This window comes from Nannobrachium achirus (genome assembly GCF_963921795.1).
Source record: "Nannobrachium achirus genome assembly, chromosome: 21".
Lineage (NCBI taxonomy): Eukaryota > Metazoa > Chordata > Actinopteri > Myctophiformes > Myctophidae > Nannobrachium > Nannobrachium achirus.
This window is the reverse complement of record NC_137828.1, coordinates 44,564,411-44,573,933: the sequence shown is the minus strand read 5'-3', so window position 1 is coordinate 44,573,933 and position 9,523 is coordinate 44,564,411.

The window sequence follows — 9,523 nt, the reverse complement described above, 5'->3', positions numbered from 1 at the left end:
ATTTCACAGTAATCGCAAGCTGCGTTGATGATTTGAGGCATTTTGTTCAAAAACTGAGCAATCCTGCACACTTTGGAAGCCAATATCCAAGCCAATTAGGATGGAATATGAAATATCATGACAGATCGGACTTGATCACATGACTATAGAGATACTGTGTACTGATTTGCATGATTGTTGGATAATATCTGATGGAGTAATAGCGAAGAATACGTTTTACATAAGTTGTCCTCCTGGTGGCGCTAATAAAGGCAAATGTGAAAAATGCAGGGCAAAGGTTTATCCTTAGCCTCTAGGGATTGCGCATACAAAGTTTTCCACTTATCGGTGGAGTTAAAGGTAAAAACACAAATTGCCCTCTTATAGCGCCACCATGAGGCTGATTTGAGAAATTGGAATTGGCACTTCTTCCTCGGCCTAGTGGGAACGTGCGCGTCCAATTTCACCAAGATTGCACGCTGTGTTCATGATTTGAGGCATTTTGTTCAAAACTGAGAAATCCTGCAAACTTTGGGAGCCAATTGTAGCCAATCAGGATGGAATATGGAAAATCGGACAGATCAATTTTGATCACATGACTGTAGAGATACTGTCTACCGATTTGAGGAATCTCAAAGAGTAGTGTACAGAAATGTGTGTGCTCATTTTGGCTGCGACGGGGCCAACGGCGCCAGAGATTAGCTGGTTACAAACTGGATGGACACACGCACGCACGGACTGACGCACGCATGCACGGACGGACGGACGGACGGACGGACGGACGGACGGACGACGGACGGACGGACGGACGGACGGACGGACGGACGGACGGACATTGGCGAAAACATACTCTCCCCCATGCCTTTGGCTGGTGAAGACAATAAATCCTGATAAAATATGATGTAGGATTGCTGAGATTAGTGATAATATGTTAGACTCCACACAGCATTCATGTGTTACTTAAATCCGCCTCATCCCACATTGGCCAAGCTTCTTGGGAGGCTTAATGAAATTAACTCATTTCCCCCCTAAAACATGATTATCAGGTATTATGATTATACTAGGAGGAGGATTTCTTCCAAAAGAGTGTACAGAAAGAGTTAAAATTAGGTTTTTATATGGCCACACCCACCAGTTCATTAAGTATGCCTGGTTGTTCAGGTGGGAGTTGACCCAGCTGAAGTTAGCCACACTCACAGTGTTGGGTGCATGGTAAAAGGGGAGGGGATGATTATATGATGTCATTTAATCACTGTTTTTGGATCGGCACTTTTGACCCACAAGGTGTCAGCCTCCAGGAAGAAATACAAAATACAAAAGGAATACATAATTGCTCATAACAACCAGACCCGGGGGTCTAATTAAGTACTGTCATCCTCCTTAGCCTCGCGTAGCCAGGCTTACTCATCTGCGAAGAGAAAAGCCTGGTGACAATAGAAGGCAGAAGACGTGAAGAGGGGGGGGGCTGAATTTTCCCGGAAGCTGTATTTTTGTCACGGTGCGGTGTTCCTGCAAACGTATTCCCTGCACGAAAAAAGCTGGTCTACGTCTCCTGCTCCGTCGGTTACGCTCGCAATAAACAATATACAAACAAAAACATTGATTCAAGCAATGTTACACCTATTCAGAGTGAGTTAAGAGCTACAATCTATTTTAGTTTTTTCGCTGGGGAATGTAAACAGACCCGCATCGCATGACGTAACTTCCGTTAACCGCAGCACTTCCGTCACACACTTCAAGCCCCATTGTCAACAGGGTGCATCCTCCTAGACACATGAAAACCAGAAAAAGTACAAAACTATGGCACCGCCTCTTTAACATCGGGTGGCAGTGGCACCAACAATATCAGGCACATGACATTACATCATGACACTCCAGTGTGACAGTCTGTCAAACACCTACAGCATTGGAGGAAAAACACAATTACATTTTTAGGTATGTGGAAACATCAAAGTTGCTGTGTTGGTTATTATTATTATGAGACCCCAGAGGTGGTTATGTTACACAGCACTGGGAATAAAAAACACAACACCAGCTGAAAGCTATTCATCTTGTTTGTTTGTGCAAAAATTCTAATTGAAACTAAAATTCATTATTTTGACCATGCAGTAAATCCTACAATAACCTTGTGGTGAACTCCAAATTCTATCCTCCTGACTCCAAACATTGGCAAGAACAACAACTCTGTTCTTGGCAACATCAGCATGAAAAGATGCATGGCTATCACAACAATAATTAAATGTGCATTAGGAAGTGTTTTTTTTTTTTTCTTAGAAAATCCTTCAGAGGATATTTTTTTTATTAGATACTGCTTGGGTATTGTGTATTTGTCATGCCAATTCATGTATTGTTTTTGCTTTGTTCTCGTGCAGGATAATGAATTAATGAATGAATGATATAGATAGAATTTTCAATTTAGGAATTTAGCAGAAGCGTGTGACCCACAATAGGCAAGGACAGCACAAGGGCAATACATCATGTGTAGAAATAGTCATCTAAAAACATAGGTAGACCAAGAACCTGGGTAGCGTTGTTCCGACATTATTCCGACATAGCGTTCGTCCGACTCTAACCCTGGGGGACCCCCAGATGTAAAAAATGACCAAATGTGGTCACACGTCACACGTCACACTTTTTCCCTGCTCATATCTCCGCAACCGTTGACCCGATCCATGCCACATTTTGCACACACACTCCTTGCCTGCCAAACTACAACCTCCAAGGACCCCCCGAGCCCCAGGGACCCCCAGCTCCCTGGGGGACCCCCAAGTGTAAAAAATGACCAAATGTGCAAAAACGACCAAATGACCACCCCAACGGGGCTGCTCACGGGGAATTCCCGGGGACCACCCACTCCTCGTGCTCCAGAACGGATGCAAAAGTGGTGACGCCCCCAGTGGAGGACCCCCTCCACTGCAGCTCACATAAAATGCCGATAAGCGACCTACGGTCGCTTATCTCCCGATTAGGGAGTCTTACTGGTGATAAACCTTGGTGTCGTCTCAGCAACCAGCAGTTTCTTTCATGTTTCTGTTCACTGTCTCATTGCGGCGCTGCATGACCAGATAACATGACCCTAAAATCTGAGGAAGCTGTTGGAGAGACAGAGAGGGAGATGAGTCGAGGAGAAAACGAACATTAATATTGCTGTGCTCACCTTAATGAACAGGGAGGCAGCTACAATTCATTATTGCTAGCATCATCAAAAAGGTTCTTAATTATTTTTGATGCACTTTGTTACACTCAGTGGGGCTGGTGCGATCTGCACAGGATGACAAAATGAGAAACTGGCAAGTAAGAGCTAAGGTTCTATGGTTCTGGTTCTATAGTACAAGGAAGAGCAATGGTTATGCTTAGTGGCCACTGGCCTCTGTTCTGGCAGGACAAAGGCTTCTGTTCCTGGCTACAGTGTGTAGACCCATAGTAGTGTCAGCCTCCTGTATGTAATTGATACAAGATTATAGAGGCATTTGATTGTTGTCTGTTGCAGCAGTTGAATGTAGCCTAGTAAACGTACTCCTCCTGCCTTCTGATATCCTGAAAGGAGAATCTGGTTTACGAGGCTAAGTTAAATGTACCCCATAGAATAGTTCCCACTCCTTGGGGTGCTTATTGTCACACGATACAGGTGAATTCGTCCCCTGCCTTTATTTACCCATCCTGTAACAACTAGGAGCAGTGAAAGGTTAAGAGTCTTGCTCATGGACACACATCGACACATTGCTGGCCTGGCCTGGAATCATACTGGGACAACCAGGGGCTCTGTCTCCCCAGGTGGGCTCACTAACCACCCAGCTGCTCTGTCAGATAAGCCAAGGTTAGCTCAGTTTTTTTCCTAACTTGAAGACATGTATTTTCAGCAATTCTTGCAGATGAATTTATAAACTAATCTATAAACTTCTATAAACTAGAATGTTTCTGTCTGTGGGTCTGTCAGCGGGCAAAGCTGGCCTGCACCCACAGTGCTGACATCATAGCACTGGCAAGTAGGCTACTGTGACAAAGGGGACGAATGATCAGACAAGTGGATATTGATCACCAGCTTGTAGTGATATAAAGTATGAAGTTGCATTGTGTTGTCTGTCTGTGGCAAACGGGCAGGTGGATAATGCCCAAATATATACATCAGACCATAGAGAGAGAGAGAGAGAGAGAGAGAGAGAGGGAGAGGGAGAGAGAGAGAGAGAGAGAGAGAGAGAGAGGGAGGGAGAGGGAGAGGGAGAGGGGGTGGGAGGGAGATGAAGGAGAGGAAAGGGAGACAGAGAGGAGAGAGGGGGATGAAGATAGTGGTTGGGAGAGAGGAGAGAGGGAGGTGAAAGAGGAGGCAGGAGGGAGATGACGAAATGGGAGATAGAGAGGGGAGGGGGATGGAGTCAGTGAGTGAGAGGGGGTGAGAGAGCCTATTTTTAACCATTCAATTACACCCAATGTATGTGGTACCAAAACCTTAAACCTGCTGTTGACAGACAGGCAATAACCACAAATCTCGGTATGCTTGTGTTTGGATGTGTGTGTGTATGTCTGTCTGTCTTTTTTATCTTGAAAACCGCTCAACAAATCACCTTCACATTTGCTTTTAAGCCTAATGAACTGCAGTGTTGAGAGGGAGAGGGAGACTCAACCCCCACCCCATTTACTCTCATTTAATGCAACATTATTGTTTTACAGCCTTTTAGACAGCTGGTCCTAAGCTGGAAATCTCCAGACTGCCTATAAGCATGCACTCAACAGGGTTGGAATGTAGGCCTATGCATGTGTAGCAGTATATAAGATATACAGTATTTATGCATTCCACCAAGAATCCCTCACGTTTTATTGTATTTTCCTTTATTATTTATTCCCACTCTTATTCTGTAAATAGTTTTGACAATAGACCGTTTTGGGAGCTTTTCTTTTATTTTGAAGTCCTCACTTCCTGTCTAGCGTCACCCTACCTGCGTGTGTTTCCTCTCCTTCCTCACTTCTAACCTGTCAGTGAGGAGGTGAGCTTCTGTGTTTTTGTCTCTCTTATGATTTCGGTTTTAAAGTTCATTTAAGGTGATATAACCAATGTAATCTGTCAAAAACGAGTGTATACTGTACTTATGTGTTACTGGGTGTTTGCTGGGCAACAGTTTGAGTGTTTTAGCGAACTTTTTGATGGTAAACTGGTTAGCAGTGTTTAGCAGTGTTTATGAGGACTCACACACACAGCGTAGCAGCCTGCTTCATTGTTGTTTTCCCTCCATTTCAGACAGTGTGTGCTGCAGACGTTTTGTGATGCTAATGCTGCTGCATTCTTTTATTTATTTCTGTCCAGGTATGTTATTGTTGCTCCCCTTTACTTTATGTGGTCTATTGTGTTTTGTACTGTATTTACTTTATTGTTTTATTTACTTGTTCATAGAAAAAATCACTTAGCCGGTGGTGTATTAATTTCTAATGGGATTGTAATGTGTATTATTGTGAATTAATGTGAATATATGTGAGTATTGTGTGGACTCACTTCTAACCTGTCAGTGAGGAGACAGTGTGTGCTGCAGACGTTTTGTGATGCTAATGCTGCTGCATTCTTTTATTTATTTCTGTCCAGAAATAAATCATGCCACAGTTTCGGCTAACGTGACTACAGTCTCCTCATCATCTACACAAGTTAACACAACGCAGAGCAGTAGCGAGGGTCTGCTAGAATGTAGGCCCAGACCGGCTACATTGGTGCCGTGTGACCCGTCCGACATCGTGGATCAACGCCAGCTTGGTCACCGGAGGTTGTCGAACGTCACAACAACTAAACAAGGTTCCCTTTTAAGAGGTTGTGTTGAAGTGACTTTGTCACAGTTACAAGGACATTGGTGAATTGGTTGTTTTATTTCTTTTATTTTTCCTTGAAAAGGAAGGGTCAAGGTTTCAAAAAAAAAAAAAGTACTTTACACTGCTACTTATTTTGACAGTGTTTTCTGTTATTTTTGTACACATCAATCGAGTGATTTGAAAGAGAAAAAAGATGGATTCTAATGTAAATGTGAAACCTGTTCATACTGTTGATTCTGGTTCTGTGAGGGGGGCACAGCCTATTGCCTCTCCACTTCCTGGTTTGGGGAGGGGGGCACAAATGTTTAACTCTCCAGTTGCTGGTTCGGGGAGGGATACACAGCTACTCCGCTCTCTTGGGAGGGGGGTACGGCTGTTTCATACTCCAGTTACAAGTCCAGGTGACATGAGGTCACCGGTGCCTAGCTCCACCCAATCAGTTAATGTTCCTGGCGATGTGGGTTCCCCGATACTCACCTCCACCCGTCTACCTAGTCAACCACCCCTTACCCCCAGACCCACATTTTCACTTTCGGCCATTCCAGACAGGAGTGACCCAGCTTTAAGTGATCTCATCACGCACATCGCACAGCAAGTGGGACAGTCTATATCAGCTCAGTTAAAGGCGGAAAGTCCAGCGGATGATGGCAGTCAAGCACGAGTTCAGAACTCAGGTGCAGGCCGGGCACTCGTTGACTCCACACTTAACCTGACTGGTGTAAAGTTAGTCATGCAGTCCGATGTGAGGGAGCCTCCTGTGTACAGGGGTGATGGGTCGGACAAGCTCTCAGTACATGAGTGGGAGGAGTTTATGGAAACCTACTTGAGGAAGAGGAACATACAGCTGAGAGAGCAGCATCAGGAGATGTTGACTAGGTTAATGGGCGGAGCTAGAGACATTGTGAAGATAACGCTTCGTAGCAACCCATCACTGAAGCCTCATGAGAACCCGAAAGTTATAACTGACATATTGAAACAACATTTCAGTGGTGTGACATGTTCGAGCATGCCCCTTGCAGACTTCTATAACACAGTGCCTGTAGCGGGAGAGAACCCAGTTGAATACTGGATCCGCCTAAACAAGGCTGTTGATGCGGCCGAGGAGGGCTTGAGCAGGCAGGGGCGACACATTGATGATCCCAGTCGAGAGGTGACCATGATGTTTGTTAAGTATTGTCCAGACCCCTCTCTTGCTGCAGTGTTGCGGTTCAAAGCGCCAGAGAAGTGGACAGCTGGTGAAATACAGGAGCATGTTGACCGTTATCAGATCGACATGAGGGAACGACTGAACACCAGACCAAACCGTCCCGGCCCAGCAAGGCCTGTGACAGCTCATGTACAAGCACCTGTGTCTGAGGAGGTGCCTGTTGCCAGTCATCCGGTGTTGCCCCCGGTTCAGGCCGAAGCAAGTGTCACATCTGCTCCTCAGTTTGATGATAATTGTCTAAGGACTTTGATTGCCTTACTCGACCGCACACTTGCTCAGAACAGCCAGGCTATGGCTCAGAATAACCAGCCGATGTACAGACAACGCCCATCTGACCAGTCACAGAATAGACCCTGCAAGGTATGCAAGTCTGTGGAGCACTCCACTCTGGCACATTGCAGACGGGACCGTCTGTGTTTGTCTTGCTTTAAGCCTGGCCATATCAAGAAGGACTGTCCTAGTTACACTCCCGGACGGGAGGACCAGGCCGCACATCCACCTCAAGAGCGGCAGCCTTTAAACTGACTGGCCCGCATTTGGAGAGGGGACGTGTGGGTGAGGATAAACAAACCCTCAGAAGTGACAGTGAATTTGAACAAAGTTATGTGAAACTGTGCAGTGCAGCACCAGCCGGTGTGAAGATAATAGCGCAGAATACACAAAGAGTTGAGCCATACGATGAGCTATTCTACGCTCCAGTAAATGTGAATAATGTGTTCCAGATGAAGGGAATGCTGGATTCAGGTTCCATGGCCTGTACCTTCAGCGAAGAAGCGGAGGAAAGGATGCTGAGTCAGAAAGTATTGTCGGAACCGAGACCGATGACTCAGGAAGTGGTTTTGGTGGGGTGTGGAGGAAAACTCACTAAACCTAAATGCATGTACGAGGTTGAGATGAAGGTGTATGGGGAGAGCTGCATCGTTCCAGTCCTTGTGGTGCCAGGTCAGCGAGATGATCTTATCATCGGCACGAATGTGATCAAGTTTCTCATGCGCATGTTGAAGAACAGTGATGATTACTGGCGGCTTATCTCTGTTGGCGGTCTTTCCTCATCTCCAGAGTGTGAACAGTTCTTGGACCTCATGGCAAACACATCCCGTTGGAGGGGTGAGGAGCTACCAGACAAAATTGGCACAGTGAAGCTCAAGCAGTCAGTCACTCTTCTGGCGATGAAAGAACACCTCGTTTGGGGTAAACTACCCAACGATACTCCTATGTCGCCTGGAAGCACCGTGATAGTCGAGCCGACCTCATCCAAGTCCATGCCACGTAACATCATGGTTGCCCGTGTTGTGACACCACTGTGGGGGGATAGGTGGGTCCCCATGAAGGTCACCAATCTGTCTGATCGACCAGTTACACTGAAGAGGAACTGTAAGCTGGCAGACGTGTCTCCTTGCTTGGCCGTGGAAGATTTTGAGCTTCTCCAGGGCTCTAGTCAGATTGACAAGGCTGTTCCAGCCAAGCGCCAGACACCAACCAGTCCTTCAGATCTCGAACAGAGGCTGCGTGATGTTGGCCTTGAAAAGCTTGATATACAACCCTGTCATACCAGTCACACAGGAAAGGAGAAGTTGGTCCAGCTGCTGGAATGTTACAACGATGTCTTCTCCAAGCATGACATGGACTGTGGTGAGGCAAAGGGCTTTGTCCACCACATTCGACTTACTGATGATCGGCCATTCCGCCTTCCTTATCGGAGAGTACCCCCTGCTCACTACCAGAAGCTGCGTCAAGTCTTGACAGACATGGAAGAGCAAGGGATAATTCGGAAATCTGTGAGTGAGTATGCCTCACCGCTGGTGATGGTATGGAAGAAAGATGGAAACATGAGGATCTGCACCGATTTCCGGTGGTTGAATGCGAGAACACTCAAGGACGCCCATCCCCTTCCACACCAGTCAGACTGCTTGGCTGCCTTGGGAGGGAACTCCTACTTCAGCACGATGGACTTAACGTCCGGCTTCTACAACATTCCCATGGCTGAAGAGGACAAAAAATACACAGCGTTCACCACGCCATTGGGCCTGCACGAATATAATAGGATGCCGCAGGGACTATGCAATAGTCCTGCCTCTTTTATGCGCATGATGCTGAGCATATTTGGGGATTTGAACTTCAGCAGTCTGTTGTGCTATTTGGACGACTTGCTTGTCTTTGCATCAACTGAAGAGGAGGCCCTACGGAGACTGGAGGTCGTCTTCCAACGCCTGCGAGACCATAACCTCAAGTTGAGTCCTAAGAAGTGTCATCTGATGCGATCATCCGTCAAGTTTCTGGGCCATATCATAGATGGCAGTGGTGTGGCTGTGGATCCAGCAAAGGTGGAAGTGATATCCACAATGACGAAGTCTGATCTTATGGAAGATGATGGATGTACTCCCTCAGTGCGGAGGATCAAATCCTATTTGGGCATGATATTCTTCTACCAGCACTTCATCCCTAATTGCTCTGCCATCGCCAAGCCGCTCTTTGCTCTGACTGCTGGACAAAAGAGAAGAGGAAAGAAGAAAGTCAATGTGAAGGCAGGGACTTTCAGGAAACTCA